This window comes from Trichosurus vulpecula, chromosome 6 (genome assembly GCF_011100635.1).
Source record: "Trichosurus vulpecula isolate mTriVul1 chromosome 6, mTriVul1.pri, whole genome shotgun sequence".
NCBI classification, from domain to species: domain Eukaryota; kingdom Metazoa; phylum Chordata; class Mammalia; order Diprotodontia; family Phalangeridae; genus Trichosurus; species Trichosurus vulpecula.
The window spans coordinates 94,981,357-95,000,045 of NC_050578.1; positions in this window are offsets into that span (position 1 = coordinate 94,981,357).

Sequence of the window (18,689 nt, forward strand, 5' to 3'; positions counted from 1 at the left end):
TCTCCTAGTTCATCCAAGTGTTCTTCCTGCCTGATTAATCTGATGGGTAACCAGAGTTGGGTAAGCTGTGGAAAATTTGCCTCTACAAGTACCTAATGAATGCCTGTTGATTGATTATCTTAGATCACAAAGCTAATAAGTATCTATGACAGAAGTGAAACCTACTTTTTTCTTACTCTGGGTCCTCTCAACCACTTCTTTCCCTTTGAAGCACAACAAAAAGAAAATATCTTCCCTGGTCAGACCACATCTAGAGCATGATATTCAATTCTGAGGGCCACATTTTAAGAAAAATAATGCCTAGCTGGCGAGTATGCAAAAGAAGGCAGCACAGCCATATTATAGAATGGCTTCAAGTTCATGTCTTGGGAAAATTGGATGAAGGAATGATAGAACTGGCAGTGTTTGTTCTGATGAAGAAGAGACTTAGGAGAAAGGAATGATAGCTGTATTCTGGTTTTTTAAGAGGAATTGGACTACTTCTGCTTGGGGCCAGAAGGTACAACTATGGTTAACATGGAGAAGTTGCAGAGAGGCAGATTTTGGTTGATGGAACAGAGCAATTTCCTAACCATTAGAGTTATACAAAAGGTGGATTGTCTTAGGAGATGGTAGGATTCAGGAAATAGTAGATCCTCCCCACCCCACCCGTCTTACGCAAGGCCTTCAAAACAATGGCTGAGTGTCCACTTATCAGTTATTTTGCAGAGGAGACTACTCTTCAGGTAAATATTGGACACGATGCCCTCTGACAGCCCTTACAACTCTGAGACCATACATCTGTATGTGATGGATGAAGAGAAGAGAAGCTCAGGGCCTGACATAGCTACCACTCACAGAGATCTCAGTTCTTTTCAACCAGTTTCTTCATTTTGTAAAATGAGGGGACTTGAACTAGATGGATTTATACAACCTCTAAAATATATACATGAATATTTTTGTGTTTTTGTTTTGGAGCAGGCCTATGATTGAATTCCTGTAGGGAGCTTTCTTAGGGAAATTCTCTCCAATAGTGCTGGTAGGAAAACACCAATAATCTTTGGTGAGTTGCCTGTGGCGACCTAGTGGTTAAGTAACTTGACCAGGGTTACACAAGTTTTTGTCAAAAGTAGAACTCAACCCAGGACGTCCTGTCTCCAATGACTGTTCTATATACCTTATGCTTTGTATTAAGTACTATATGTACTATATCTCTGTATTAAGATGAAGTTATTATAATAGCTAGCTTTTATATAACCATTTAAGATTTGCCAGGCACTTTACATATCCAAACTGATTTGATCCTCACAATAACCCTATGAGAGAGGCACCATTATTATCTCCATTTTAGAGATGATGAACTGAGGCAGATTGAGGTTACGTGACTTATCCAAGGTCACCCATCTAGTGTGTGTCTAAGTCTGTGTTTGAAATCTGATCTTCTTCACTGTGAATCCAATACTCTAGCTATTAGAATCATCTAGGTCATTTGTCATATATAAAATTGCAAGTATAACAAGGTTATTGCCTTAGTAAAATAAATGGTTCCCCTTGTCCCTAAAAAAAAAAGTTAATCTGTGTCAGAATGTACTTAGCAAGAGAGTACTGTTCTCCCGCAAGGAAAACCATACATGTTTTGCAAAGGACTTCTAGCCAAAAGGTAACTTTTTATTATTTACTAATACTCTAAAATGAAATTAACATTACTTCAAAGTGAATAAGGTATGGCTAATAGGACATATCTGTCTGAAATTTCCCCTTTGCATATATTCCTATTTATGTAAATTATAAAGCCATATATAAATATGAGCTATTAATGTTAACATAATGACTTATGTTTTAACAATAATAAAATATAAATTAGCACAAATTAACAAAAATAATTGAATCCATTCGTAGTTATTAGCTAGTTTCAAGTACAAAAATATATATGTTCAAGATATAGAATCTTGATTTTAAAAGCTTAGAATTTAGGTAATTTTGAACTTATCTAAGCCGGCAGATACATTTTGCAGATGAGGAAACTCAGGCCCAGAAAAAAAGTCATGACTAGCTTGAAATTATACAGATAATGATATAGCTGGGTCTTAAAGAGGGCTTCATAATCTGGGTTCCATAAACTTGTTTTTTTTTAAATAACACTTTGATAATTCTGTCTTAGTGTGACTGATTTTCTTTATAATCTTACATATTTTCTTTTATGAATTTACAAACATTACTTTGAGAAAGGGGCCATAGGCTTCACCAGCTTGCCAGAGGTGTTTGTGACATACAAAAAGGATTAAGAACTCCTTCTCTTGTTTCCAAAGAGTTTTGGCTTTCCCAAAATAGAGAGCAGTACATTTTCCACTAATCTAACTTCATTTCATTTTTGTTTTCGTTTCCAAGTCTGTAAAATTCCAAAATTGATTTCTTTAATGATAAATGAAACAAAACAGATTGGGGAACAGCTAAATTTTACCTTACATGCATTTCAAAATAATAAAAAGGAAAACAAATGACAAGGCACTTCTATAAAATGTGGAAATAGCAATCTATCATCACCCTGTTTCTACAGTAAATTGTTTTATAATGGGAGATTCCTCAAAATACCATTTCATAAAATGGACAAAATGCTCCAACAAATATTATCAAATCTTGAACTAGGATGATTGAAAGTGAAAATTAGTGGTACTCTTTCCCTTGTAAATCTATTAAAGTGCGTACTGAGAGCACATGAATACATAATTCACCCTAATGAGATCGCAGTCAAAAGAATTTTTCAGGATGAAGATAATCAAATATTACTCTTTTCTCATGGCCAATGAACATGATCTTCTCTGGCAATTTTTCATCAGGTAATGATGACAGAAATTTCCTTCCAGGTTGCAGTTAATAGTATTCCCCTCATCTAGAATGAAATTGTCAAGGGCCAATTTTCATGCCATAAGAAAATACTTCCATTTTGCTTTGCTCTTTGTAATGATTTATTGTTTTGTGTCCCTTCTTTTTCTTTTTTTTGGGGGGGTGGGTAAAATCATTTTCAAATAGATTAAGTGCAAAAGATACACAAGGAAAATTCATCACTGGTGAGTGAAATATGTCATGCATGACAAAGGACATTTTTTTGGCGGGGGGACTTTTTGAAAAAAAGGTAGGATAGTGTAGTGGGTCAAGACCTAGCCTTGAGAAGGTCTGCATTCAAGTCCTGCCTTCCTGACTATGACACTTACTGCCTACGTGACTGGGTGCAAGTCATATATCCTCTCAGTGTTCATCTAGGCGGCTCTTTAAGACAAGGTTTGGGGGAAGGTGCTGACCTGCATTAGGAATATTTCTCATCAGGGAGTTCCTGATACCAGTGAAATCAAGAGTTCTGGTCCCTATCCCTATATGAAAATATAAGAAGTACAGTTGCGTCTATAGGGTTATAGTTGTATCTAATATCTGATATTATGTAGACCAAATAGCTTGGCTTTGTTTGTTTGTGTGTTTGCTTTTAAAGCTTTTCTTTCAGATTTATGATGTGATGTAATCACAGCTTTAGGCAAGGTTCTTGATGTCCTTCTCAGAATAATATTTTAAATATATATAATAAAATATATAGGATTGTGAAGTAAGCTAATCCTATTGAAATACAATTATCTTTATCCAACTATATCTTTAGATAAATAGATAGATAGATAGATGGATGGATGGATAGAGGTGAGATACCATCAATTCATAGTTCAGACCAGATCCAATATACAAGTTGGATAGTTAGCTTACAAACAACATGAAGAATAGAGCAGGAAAGGACACTTTTTCATGGAATTTTAATAAATATATGTTTATTTTTCATGTCAGAAAATTCCACTTTCTATCATTTGTAGGTAATTCATTTTGTGATAAGTATAAGATACACATTTTATGGTGAAGATTTAAAAGATTTAGTGTGTAGCTATACACAAAATCCAGCTTTTAAATTTTGTCTGGTCAAGAAGATGATGCCTCTGCTTGACTCTGCCATAGACTTCATGGCCAAGTACTAAGTACTATCCATTGACCCTTCAGACTAATGTTAAATCCCGTCTGTCTTAGAGGGCAATCAGCAGCAATCAGTTGGAAGTTTATAGTTAGTAAATGGGAAGGAAGCTGTCCTTGAGAAATCTTTCTAAAAGCATGGCATCCTGGGAATTTTCTCAGAGTATTTTGTGAATGGAGTTCAAATTTTATTAAGTGTGAAAAATAATATAAAGTGAATAGCCTGAACTTCAAGGCATTAGCTATTTTCACATGTCTCATGAAGATGTTATTCCAACATGTTTCGAAGCATTTCGAGGCAGGGGTGTGAGGTGGGGATGACAAGCCATATATTAAACTAAGATGATAGTGCTTCCAAGTTCCAAATGTTTTTGTAGTAGCAAAGCATTTTTTCTAGTAATTCAACTGTGACTTACACAGAATAGCTGCTCAGTAAAGATTTTCGCAATAAACATGTGGATATTTCTGCTTCATTCCTTTCAAGAGGGGGAAAGATGCAGTGGATGTAGGGGTACTCCTTGGAATCAGCAAGATCTGGGTTCACGTGTTTCTTCCTCCCCATACCATCTGTGTGACCCAGGGCAAGTCACTTACCCTTTTAGTATCTTAGGTAACTCTTATACAGAGGAGTTGTTAATCTATATCAGAGAAGAGAGTTTCCCATGTTGATAAGATAATAGGCTACTACTTTGTACATATTGTATATTTAAATCTGTATGTGTATATTATTTATTAATCCCTTCCATAGAATGTAAGCTCCCTGTGAGCAAGGACTATTTTGGTTTTGTCTTCGTAGTGCCTAGCACAGTGCTATGCTCCTTGTCCATGCTTACTTCTTGTTGAATTGAATATACTTATCTACTGGGTCAGTCTTAGTATATGAAATTTATTTGATATCTCAGAACTGTTGGAACTCACAATATTTTTTTTCTATTTTTATCTTGCTCAGAAACTTATATGATTATATCAATTTCTACTTAGTGTTGGCAAAACACCCTAATATCAAATGAATAATCCTTCACATGATTGTTACACACATACCTTCTCCATTAGAAGGGCTGGTGATATACAGAGTAGATGGGATTGAGTAGTGAAGGACAGTGCCCAGAACAGGTAATTTTAGAAGGGATTTCCTTTGACGTGAGTAAATGCCAGTCTTGTCTGTGCTATGTTTCCAAGAGTTTCCTTAGTTGTTCCTTAGGTGGACTTATCTGGCTGCCTCTGACTTTCCCATCCATCTGCACCATAAATCAGAGCAGAATCCACACATAAGAATCTAACAGTGAATTGTGACTCTTCGTGAAGAATGTTGAGTGCAAAGCCCAGTGAACGGGTTTAGCTTTAAAAAAAAAAAGGAACGTGGTTATTCTTGGTAGGTCGAAATTTTGTTTCGTGAAATACAAATAATGGTCTAGAAGGCATTATTGATTTTTCTAGAGAAATTATAGCGTTTAATACCTTGATTATTCCATAAATTCCAATGATTTGCAAAGCAGAGTGACATCCTGACTAATGCCACTCCAAAAGAGATTAAAACCATTTTCTTTAATGTCGTACATGTTTCTCTATGGTAATTAAATTTCACATTGACTGGTTTGTCAGTGAAACAATGTTCCATGGGGCCTAACATCTGATGATGATTTCAAAACATTAAAGATCTTTGACAACCAAACGTTGATAAAAAGGTGGGAGATAATTACAATAAGACCAAAGGACGGAAATGGCTCAAATGAATGAAAAGCTCTGAAATGACTTCTCAGTTTGTAAAACACTATGTGACTTCCACTGACTTGCATGATCCCATTGCTGCATCCATGGTGATCTATGTAATTTAAGGTTGATATGTGGAGCTATAATTCTGATACAATCCCTAGAAGAGTCCAACCCACCTAAATCCCTCATAGCACAAGCACTCAGCAAATGATACTGATTAAACTCATGGACCCACCTGATGTGGTTGGGTTTTTAATGTTAGCTTTTCTGAGCTTTCTTTTCTTTCCATTTTGCTCATGCTGTAGATTATTTTCAAGGAGAAAACATTTTCTTAAGTATATTTCATCTGAAATCCCTTTTCAAAAGGGATTTCCAAAGCCTAAGAGAGAGAATAGTATCTATCCACTGGAGGGGTGGGTGTGGAGAGGGCGGAATGGATCTCTGTCACAGGCACAGATCTAACACTAGTATTTTCTTAGTTTATATTCTAAGAACAAAACAAGTCATTGAATATTTAACATAAGAAGGTTTACTTTGCCCTAACACAGCAAGGAATCTCAGTACCAACATAGTGACACTTAGGTTCTCTGGACTCAGTCCACCTTTGTCTTTATAAGGAAATTTGTCTGATAAATAGGGGAGGGTAAGGTAACTGGGCAACTAGGTGGCTTAGTGAATAGAGTGCTGGGCCTGGAGTCAAGAATACCTGAGTTCAAATACAGACTCAATATTTTCTCTCTGTGTGATCCTGGGCAAGTCATTTAGCTTCTCTTTGTCTTAATCCCCTGGAGAAGGAAATGGCAAACACTCTAGTATCTTTGCCAAGAAAACCTTACAGACAGTATTGGCAGACTATAGTACACAGAATATTAAAGAGTCTGATGTGACTGAGCAACAACAAATAACTCAGGAGGGCTTCAGAAATCTACCAAGTCTGACGGCCATAGACTCCTTGTGTTTGGGACATTTTATGCCCTTGGATGACCAGGAAGCTGCATCAAGGAAGCCAGGCAAATCAAGTCCCAGGGGCTGTTTTGTCTTAGGCCTACCCTACCTGGGTAGGGAAGGAACATAGGGGAAGGTGAGGGGTAGTAGGGGAGGAGGGAGAGGGAAGGAAGCTTCCTTTGAGTATCCAGGCTTGATCTAGTACACCAATCAGGTCCGAGGGACAGCTTGGTTTCCTTTGAGGTAAAGCCTCCCCGTGTTGTGGGTTGGAGGAAAGAAGCTTCATCGGGAAAAACGATGGTCATATTAAAATCTAAATACTGCTGGTACTAACACAATGGAGCCTACATGTCTGTCAGGTTAATGGAATGAGTTGAGCATTTATTGATAAAGGCAATGTGTCTTTATTGCACAGAACACTGTACTAGGTATAAGAAAGATGTGAATTTTCGTACCATTCCTGGCACCTTTTTCTTTTGACACTATTGGACACTGGGCAAATCATATCATTCTTCTTTTTTTTCTTTCTTTGTTTTTGGAGGAGGGAAGGCAGGGCAACTGGGGTTGAGTGACCTCCCCAAGGTCACACAGCTATTGAGTGTGTCAAGTGCCTGAGCCTGGACTTGAACTCAGGTCCTTCTGACCCCAGGGCCAGTGTTCTACTCACTGTGCCACCTAGCTGCCTCCGTATCATTCTTCTCATCCTCAGTTGCCTCTGTGGTAAAATGGGGCTAATGAGTCTCTTCTTCATAGGACTATTACAAGAATAACATAAAATAATTTCCATAAAATGATTTACTAACTTTAAAGTACTCTGAAGTTTTAACTCTTATTATTGTTATAAAAGAAAGGTTGGGAGAGAGGATATTTATCTTTAATCCTAGGAGCAGGAAAACAGGAAATGAGCTCAGTGACCATGTTAATCCGAAGTGTGTGTCTGCCAATGTCTTTCATTGTCAACTTCAGTCATATTTATAACTACAGTGTAACTTCAACATCCCTACATCTGTTATTAGGCATGATGTTGTGGTCTAAAATCTTTATTTCTTTATTCACGTGTTTATTTATTTATTTTTCATTTTCAACATTCACTTTGATAAGATTTTGAATTCTGAATTTCCCTACTCCATCCCCTCCCTCTTCACCAAAATGGCATGCATGATATAGGCTATACATGTACAATCATATTAAGCATATTTTGTAGTCTAAAATCTTGACAGAGGAAGAAGCACCACATTGGAAAGCAAAAACCTCTACTATCAACTCCATTTATGAAATCAGGAGAGTCATTCAGTCTTGGTTGACTCATCAAGCAAATGGAACAAATAACCCTTAATTTGCAGAATTGTTGTAAGGAACAAATGACTTTCCCATGTGACTGGCACATTCCAGAAGGAAGAAGAGAGAGGTTTCAGGAACTGCTAAAGTAAGAAACTAAAAGGAAATGAGCAAGAAGCTGTGAAAATCCATCTCCTAAATGCATTTTCACTGGCTATGCCCCCACATCTGGCATTCTCTTTTTGCACCATCTTTTCTTCTAAGCCTCCTTGGCTTTCTAGAAGTCCTAAATAAAATCAAGCCTTCTACAAAAACCTTTTTTAACATCTCTCTTAATTGCTAGCGCCTTCCCTCCAATCGATCCTATACATAGCTTATTTGTACATAGTTATTTTCATGTTGTCTTTGCCATAACACTATGAGCTTCTTGAGAGAGGGGACCATCTTTTACTTTTCTTTTTATTCCCAGCCCTTAATATTATTCCCGGCTCATAGAAGAGCCTGCATAAATTCATGCAGAATGACACACTGAGGGTAATAATAGTTGGAGCCTGGTTTGAGTGTAAATCATAAAAAAGCCAATTGGAGAAAGAAGGCCAGTGGCAAAAGGAATGAGAGAAACAGAAAGCTGGATATACAGGCTTCCTTTGACCAGTGATTGTCAGTTCTGAAAAAAGAATGTTAAATAGGAAGTAAGAAGAAGCTGAAGAAAGTCTTAGACAAAAAGGTAGAAGTGAGAAATCAAAGAAGAATGAGGAAAAGTGGGGAGAAAAAAACATATAATCTGGATTTATCTATGCTATCTTTTATAAGGCTACAGAAAGAGTAGAGGAGTTCCTTGTAACACAGAGACGGTAGAAGACCAAATAAGGTGAGAATCCAAAATAAAAATCTTCACAGACTATGGAAGAAGGAGGAAGAAGAGGAGGAGGAGGAGGAGGAGAAGAAGGAGAAGTATTGTCATTAACCAACATGAGACAAGTCTAAGTGATATATTTGTCATAATCATTAGAAACAAGTTTCAAAATGCCAGAAGAAATAAGCCAAAAGGAAAGGGAGAAAAGATTTCGGGAAGAACTTAAGCATGATTCCACATTGTGGACTAAGGAGAAAGAGATTTGTTGATTCTCTCCAAGCATGAAATAGTGGACAGAGGAATATGAAGTAACCAAAAATTGACCTATGGAAAAATTGACATATTTTATATGTGTGTGTGTGTATAACATATATATGTATGTATGTACATATATATATATATGTGTGTATATATATATATATATATAGTCTGCAAGAATATAGCATTGCAGATAGAAAGTTAGATACAATTGCTACAATAATTAATTATTTCAAGCATCATCACTTTCATCCATAGGTCTATTACTTCCCCAAATGTAGTACAAAGTCTTCTTCACCCCTCGCCTATAGTCTTCCTGATTTGCCATGGACAAAAAACAATCCATTGGCTGAAGGCCAACCTTCTTGTAACAAGACACTTTGTAAGAGTGAGATTTATCTTTGGATAAAAACGATACAGAGACACCCAGATCTGGTGGCATCGCCTTTGAGAACCCAGCACAAAATCCGATGATGGATTTACATAGCATTTAAGTAGACAATATGATGCAGTTGGTCCAAATACTTCAAAGAGCAATCATTTCATCTGTGTAAGTACTCCTTCCTCTGAGGAAGAACACAACCCCATACATAATTTAGTATACCGTCACCACTAATTGGTATGGTTGAAAAAGTGATATACTCAGTGGCCAGACTGCCACTGATGAGCCTAAGATGACCTTTGAATGGTGAACATATGGTATGTTGCCTAGCCCATAAAAGAAGACTTTCCAGCTTGATCTGCTGTGTTGTGTTCTTCATGAATGGTCTTTGAGAACCTTAGGTTATCATTAAGCAAGGACGAAGAATTGAAATATAATTTCAATGAACACTCTTAGAAGTATATATTCCAAAAAGGGAACTGTTCCAGTAGGTTCAATGAGATTTATATATAAACAATAGATATTAATAAAAGATGAAATATCTCTTGTTCTGTCGATGCAATGATGAAAGCTAAAATAAATCCATCAAAATATGATGAATTTTACTGAAGTATGTAGCATAAAAACAAATTTTATTATAACAGAAAAGATAAACAAAAATATTAAATAAAATGGTTCACAGAATGAAATACCTCTCCTTTTTAGATTTCTACAGATTTGTGGGACATTTTACATTTTACAAAAGAATGAAGATTAAACTTTCAAAGGAAGCAGTAACTCAAGGGCATAAAGAGACAATATATAATATATGTGGGTGTGTTTACATCTTCCAGCAATCCATCGATTCAAACCTACAAAAAAAAAATAAAGGTGAAACTTCAAATAAATGAAAGGAAAATTCTAGGTAAAGTTCAGTGTAATAATACTAGAAACAAAAATAATGATTTTTAATAAAAATATATGCATAATTCTGAAATAACATAGACAGTATATACATTTAGATATGTATGCACGTATATGTGTATGTAATCAGAAATAATAAGGCAGACAAATTATCTTTGGAAGAAGAAGAAGGATGGTGGTGAATCTGAGGGAAAAAAGGGACACAAAGAGAGGAAGTATGGATAATTTTGTAGATTATATGGAACTGTTTGAGAAGCAAGAAAAGGCTACAAAAAGAGCAGAAAGGGCATGGACTAATAGGATAGCAAACAAAAGGGGAAGAGAGCAGCAAATAGTGTGGATAAGAAATAATTATACTATCACTGGAAATGCACTTTTGACACTGATGGCTATATTGTCTGTTGTTGCTGTTAAGTAACATTTATATAGCTCTTACTATATGCCACTCACTGTGCTAAGCATTTTACAATACTTATCTCATTTGATCCTCATAACAACCCTGAGAGGTAAGTGCTATTTTATTCCTCATTTTACAGATGAGGAAACTGAGGCAGGCAGGCAAAGGTTGTGCCCAGTAAGTATTTGAGGCCAGATTCGACCACAGGTCTTCCTGACTGCAGGCCCAGCACTCTATACACCACTCCAACTAGCTTCCCCTAGAAACAATAATACCAGGATAAATAATTATATTCTTAATGATCTTAATAATAGCTAAGATTTATTCTGTTTTATAATTTATTTATTTTATATTTATTCATATTATTATTTATAAGATTTATTCTGGTACCTTATTCAAACACTTTTTTTTGATTGAATCATGTAATCCATACTGAGTTTGAACAGGGCCTATATATCTCCTTAAATTATTCAAAGTCACAGTGTAAGAAACTGTGCCCTAAGCACTTTGTATAAAATGGAGAAGCTTTCTCACAATTTGAGGTAGACAAGATTTTAAGCATCTGGACTCAAGAGGTCAGAATAAGGGTGGGACAAAGGAAGCATGAGATGTAGCAAGATAGAAGAGATATCGAGAAGACTCCTTGGGTGCAAAAGTGTTGTGTAGAGCAGGATACAAGCCGAGACAAGTCCAAAACAGAGTGGGCTCTTTCCCAAACTTTCCTTCTCAATGCCTGTCTTTTCAAATACGCTTGTAATCAGAAGTTTTGTTAAATAAACCTTCTTGTTAAATTGAATTTTGTCTCAACAGTAAAGAGGCCAGTGATTAAGTAGAGATATAAATGCAAACTTAGATGGAGAACCTAACTTCAGTGTATGAATTAGGAATGTTTCCTATGAAGGACTAGGAGTAATCGTGACTGATTTCAAAATTTTTCTTCTAAAATAAACATCCTAAAGCTGAAGAGTTGGAAGAGAAACCAAGGGGGAAAGAAGGAAATGAAGTAGACCATGATGATGATGATGGTGCCAATGATGATGATGATGATGATGATGGTGGTGGTGGTGACAGTAATAGCAACATTCATATAGTGTTTACCATGTGCCAGGGGGCATTATGTTTTCTCCAAAGCTTAAAATAAACCAATTTTTGTGGGAGGATATTACATTTATCTGCTTTAAAGTTTGCAAACCACCGCCCACATGTTATCAGACTTGATCCTCACAAAAATGTTATCAAGTAGGTGCTCTTATTTCTCTCATTTTATGGAGGAGAAAACACAATCACATGCATGTCAAAACATGGGAAGGTTTTGGAGCAAATCTTGAATCAAAATTTGCAATAACCTAGGCAACAGTGAAATGACCAGTACAGTATAACCGACTACTTTATATTCTTAAGAGAAGAGACGGAAGATGTAAGAATCTAAGTAGAAAAATCCTCATACATGATATGTATGGGAATCCTTCAACAAAAGTTGGGGAAAAATTTCAAGGATCAAAGGTCATGAATAGCTGATTGTAGTAAAATTAAGATAAATAATAGAATATACCACAAGGAGGAGACAGGAAGACTATTATCTAATATTTATGTCACTAAAAAGATCTTAGTCAAATAAACCATGTTTTCTCTTAAAAAGAATGAAAATATCTATTAAGCTATTGAAATTCGTGAGGTCATTATAAACCAACAGGACCAGCATCCCTAGACCCATTATGTAATTAAAGAAAAGAATTATAGTCCCAAGGGCATGAAGCAGCATTGCCCATGGTGCCCTTTACTGTGCATTTAACCTCTTGCTCTGTTCATAAAAATAAAGAAAACATATGTCAAATTTGAAAGACAGAAGTGTAAAGATGAGAAAAGGAACTGATATACATAGACTAAATCTAATCATAATGTTATTAAAAAGGCATCATCCTAGCAATAACAAAAGAAAGGTAATGAATATTTATTTTTTTAAAAAGAAAATATTCCAGAAAAGCTGGAGGAAAGGCCCATGACTTTAAAAACTTAGAGACATAAGAGGGGAGATATGAGTATATTGGTGATGTACAATAACAGTTGTTATAATTATGAAAATAATAACTCATGTTTCATGATGACTTAAGGTATGCAAAATGCTTTTCCAACAGTAGCCCCTTGATTTAAGTAATTCAAGCAGCCCCATTATAGACATGAGGAAACTAGGGCTCTAAATCTAATTCTAGTAGCTAACGAGTATCTAGGGTGTGATTCTTAGTTTTTCTTGACTCCCAAGTCCAGTAGATTTGCTATCACCCACTCCAATAAAGTCAAAGTGTCTTAAGTACTGCAGTGATGGTTTGTTGTTCTTTCATTTTGTTTTATTTTGTCTTTTTATCACAGTACCTCATACATTATTTCACAGAACCATAACAAGTGTGAGTTAACTGGGATTTTTCCCAAGAATTCTGACATTTAGGGGGCACTAACACAATGCATGCTTCTCCCACATCACAGAAACAGTTAAACTTAGCACATAGCAAGGATAAAGAGTCAAAACCAGAAATAATACATCCCTTTCCTTTCCCCAGATACCACACTGAATACCAATAGGTTATCAACCTTCCTGCCCTAGCCAAAGAAATACAGGCTCCTTGTGACCCAGGGCTACTCTTTCTTTCTCTCTTCTCCACCCTCCCACATTCCTGAAATGAATTAATTTCAAAGCTAATGTAAGAATTTTTTTTCATATTTGTCATGGGGGCATTTTATGAAACTTGTTTCATGCACCAAATGGTAGTAGTTATGGCTCTTGTAACTGGAACATAGCATTTAAAAGATGATTTTGAATTGAATTATAAAAAGGTAATACTTAACTGAAAATACTTTTTTAATGGAAAATTACAATCTATGAAAATGAAAGTGGTGAAGTAGATCAAGGAGTTTAGATACTATGAAGAGCTAGAAGATACCTTAGAGCTCATTTAATCCAATCACCTCATTTTACAGACTGAGAAATTAGGATAAGAGAGTGAAAGTGACTAGCCCAAGATTATTCAGGACAGGATTCAAGCCCAGGATCTTGATTTCCAAATCCAATGCTCTTGGCAGAACAAAGGCTGTTGTTTAAAGACCTATAAAAGAAATTTAGTAGTGTCATAAAATATATATCACATCGTAGTTATAAAATAAAAATCTATAGATTAAAGAATGAGGACATTGAAGGATTATGATCCCACTGAATTTTGCCTTAGTAAATCCACAAAGAGTTTATTATGCTCAGTTAGGTTTTCATACTTTAGAAAGGACACTGACAGTGAAGGGACTGTAGACCATGATAAAAGAAGGAATTATGCATATTTAGCCAAAAGAGGAAAACCATAGTGGTTAATAGACTCTAATCCATACTACCATTGAAGAAACTAGAAAAGCTTAATCTAGAGGACTTTCAGGGAGGGCAAGATAGGTGATGTGAAATCAGTGCAGGGATGTTATGTGATAGGGATTAGATTTGTTGCTTTTGAATCCAGATGGTATAAGTAAGAAATGAATAGGAGTTTAAGGGAGGTAGAGTGAAAATCAATATAAGCCGCCATCCCCCTGTCCCACAAAAAAAAAAAAAAAACTTCCCCACAATTAGAAGTATCAAAGAGTAGAATATCGTGCCTCAGAAGGTATTAGATTCCTTTTGAAGTTGTTAGCAAATACTGGATGGCAACTGGTTGAAACGGGAAAAAAACAAAAACAAAATAATTCCTCTTAAAATACAGTTTAGGTTGCATGGTCTTTGAGTTCCTTTCAGACTTTAAGCTCCTGTTATTCCGTGACATTAAAAGATCTATAAGGAGCCACAAGGGATAAAAATTTGAGATGAAGATGAGATATGTGGAATGTCCAGCATAAAGTTCTGGGGTAGGAAAGATGGTACCTATCCAAAAGAAAGACATCGGGAACATGAGTAATATTCATTTTTAATTTGTAAATGCATCCTCCACCCCGCCCCCCAAAAGAAAGGATTTTTGAAAATAAGCAATATTCTTCTAGGAGCCAAGATGGCAGAGTAAGCAGTAAGTTGCTATCGCTCTCCCTTTTTTACCTCTTAAATGGCAGAAAATAGCTTCCCAGGAAAAATCCTGGAACATCAGAGCCAGCAGAAAGACAGGATAAAGCAATCTTCTACCCCAGGAAATTTGGAGGATCAGCAAGTAAAATCCATTTCACTAAGGTAAAAGGGGAGAGCATTTCAGGACAGGAAGCATCCCAGGAATATTTGCAAGCCTCACCTTAGCAAACTAGCAGGAGATCCTGAGCCCCAGGGTGGTGGAGCAGATAAACGTCAACACCAGGACCTCTCATATGCCTTGGCATAGCTAGGGGAACTGGCAGACCTTAGCTCTGATAACCCACATGGGCCAGTGCTGACCAGGGAGGGCAGGCATCTCCCAGCAGTAGACCTCCAGGCAATTCAGCACAGTCCCAGGTGAGAGGGTAGGTGTTTCCCAGCAGCTAGACCTCCCCCTGCTTCAACACAGCCATGAGGAAATGCAGAAAAAACCCACCTGGCCTCAGCACAAGCCAGGCACCACCACTAGGACCCAAGCTCAGTACCAGGTAAGCTGCCAGATGCCTAGAGCCCCCAGCTGCCAGCGCCTGAGACCTCAGCACACAAAAGCAATGATCCAGTCCTTAGCCCTTAACACAAGAAGCTTGGGGTAGTGCTCCAGCAAGAGAACTCAACTTTAAAAGCCAGGAAATAGGCAAACAATGTGAGCAAGAAGTAGAAAAAAAAAAAACACGGACCATGAAGAATTATGATGGTGACAGGGAAGATGAAAATACTAACTCAACAGTGTTAATATATCTACAGCAGAAAACTCAAAGGCAAATATGAATTGATCCCAAGCCCAAAAAGCCTTCCTGGAAGAGCTTAAGAAGAGTTTTAAAAGTCAAATAAGAGAAGGAGAAGAAAAACCAAGAAAAGAAATGAGAGGTATGGAAAAGAGAGTCAACAGCTCTGAAAAGGGAGGACAAAAATTGAATGAAGAAAACAAGTCCTTAAAAAGTACAATTGTCCAAATGGTAAAAGAGGTACAAAAATCCACTGGAGAGAAGAGCTACTTAAAAAGCAGAATTGTCAAAATGGAAAAAAGAAGTATAAAAGCTAAGTGAAGAAAAGTATTTGTTAAAAATTAGATTTGGGCAAGTGGAAGCTAACGACTCTATGAGACATCAAGAATCAGTCAAACAAAATCAAAAGAATGAAAAAAATTGAAGAAATTGTAAAATGCTTCATTGAAAAAAATAGCTAACCTGGAAAATAAATCCAGGAGAGGTAATTTAAGAATTATTGGTCTACCTGAAAGCTATGATCAAAAAGAAAAAAAAAAGAGCCTGGACAGCATCTTTCAAGAAATTATCAAGGAAAACTTCCCTGAGGTCCTAGAACCAGAGGGTAAAATAATCATTGAAATACACTGATCACCTTCTGAAAGTGTTCTGAAAATGAAAAAGCCAAGATATGTTGTAGCCGAATTTCAGAATTATCAGGTCAAGGAGAAAAAACTGGAAGCAGCCAGAAAGAAGCAATTTATGCATAATGGAAAAACTGTGAGGAGTACATAGGCCCTAACAGCTTATACATTAAAGGATCAGAGGATATTCTGGAAGGCAAAAGAACTTAGATTACCAAGAATCAACTACCCAGCAAAATTAAGGATAATCTTTCAAGCCAGATGAAATAAGGAAATTCCAGACCTTCCTGATGAAAAGACCAGAGCTCAACAGAAAATTTGGTCTGCAAATACAATACTCAAGAGAGGTATAAAAAGGTAAACAGGAAAGAAAAAGAAAAACTATGTTATTCAATAGAGGTGAAAGAAAAGTGAGGGGTGTAATAGAAGGGAGGGCAGATGGGGGGAGGCAGTGATCAGAAGCAAAACACTTCTGAGGAGGGAAAGGGTAAAAGGAGAGAGAAAAGCATAATTGGCAGAGGAATAGGATAGAAAGAAAGACACAGTTACTAATTATGACTGTGAATGTGAATGGGATGAACTCTCCCATTAAATAGAAGTGGAGAGAAGAATGGATTAAAAAACAGAATCCTACAATATTTTGTTTACAAGAAATACATTTGAAGCAGGGAGATTCATACAGAGGAAAAGTTAAAGGCTAGAGCAAAATAAATTAGGCTTCAGCTAAAGTTAAGAAAATAAAAAAGCAGGGGTAGCAATCCTGATCTCAGACAAAGCAAAAGCAAAAATAGATCTAATTAAAAGAGATAAGGAAGGGCATGAAATCATGCTAAAAGATACCATAGACAAAGAAGTATTATCAATAATAAACATATATTCAGCAAGAGTGATATAGCAGGGGGGCCAAGCCAAGATGGTGATGTGAAAACAGGGATGCTCTTGAGTTCTCCCCCAAATCCCTCCAAATACCACAAAATGACAGGGTGAAACAAGTCTACAGCCCAGGATGGCCTAGATAGTTGCTGGGAAGGTCTATTGTACCATGCTGAGAGTGAAGCTCAGCCCTGCATGGGCTGTACCAGGAGAGACCAGACTGGTGCAGAATGGGTGGAGCAGGCCTCAGGGCCCTGAATCACTGACAGCTGTGATGGTTTCCAGACTTCTCAACTCACAAACCCCAAAGACAACTAAACAAGTCAGTGGAAAAACTGTTGGACCAGGGTGAGAGAAGGGAGTGGTCCAGCCCCAGGGCTGGGGAGGTGGTTGCAGTGGCTTGCCATAGCAGCCACAGCAGCAGCTGGGGTTGCTTTGCTCTGCTTGGATATGGATCACAGTGCTGGTTGGAAGTCCTTGGGGGAGGAGGAGCACTGGTGTGGCAGAGCTTGTGGTGGTTGTGGAGAGGGAGACCCTGATAGTTACATGGTAGAAAGGAGTGCTTGAGATCACTCACAGACCAGAGCACAGGCCAGGAAAGGTGTATTATACCAATTCAAAATAGCAGTAGCTCTGAAAACAGCAGCACAAAACCCATGAAGCTTGGGACAGAGCAATCTGCACTCCAGAAGCAGTCATACTCAAACAAAGAGCTCAAAAGTCAAGTATTGGCTGGGAAAATGAGCAGACGGCACAAAAGGACTCAGACTATAGAATCTTTCTTTGGTGACAAAGAAGATCAAAACATACAGCCAGAAGAAGTCAACAAAGTCAAAGAGCCTACATCACAAGCCTCCAAGAAAAATAAAAATTGGGCTCAGGCCATGGAAGAGCTCAAAAAAGGTTTGGAAAATCAAGTAAGAGAAGTAGAGGAAAATTTGGGAAGAGAAATGAGAGTGATATGAGAAAACCAGGAAAACAAGTCAATGACTTGCTAAAGGAGACCCAAAAAATACTAAAGAAAATAACACCTTAAAAATAGGATAACTCAATTGGCAAAAGAGGTCCAAAAACCTAAAGAGGAGAAGAATGCCTTAAAAAACATAATTAGTCAAATGGAAAAGGAGATCCAAAAGAACACTGAAGAAAATAATGCCTTAAAAATTAGGATGGAGCAAGTGGAAGCTAGCGACATTAGGAGAAATCAAGATATTATAAAACAGAACCAAAAGAATGAAAAAATGGAAGACAATGTGAAATGTCTCATTGGAAAAACCACTGACCCTGGATAGTAGAGCTAGGAGAGATAATTTAAAAATTATAGGACTACGTGAAAGCCCCACAATCAAAAAAAGCCTAGACATCATCTTTCAAGAAATTTTCAAGGAAAACTGCCCTGGCATTCTAGAACCAGAGGGTAAAATGGAAATTGAAAGAATCCACTTATCACCTCTTGAAAAAGATCTCAAAGAGAAAACTCCTAGGAACAGTGTAGCCAAATTCCAGAGTTCCTAGGTCAAGAAGAAAATATTGCAAGCAGCCAGAAAGAAACGATTTGAGTACTGAGGAAACACAATCAAGATAACACCAGATGTAGCAGCTTCTACATTATGGAATCAAGGGGTTTGGCATATGATATTCCAGAGGTCAGAGGAGCTAGGATGAAAA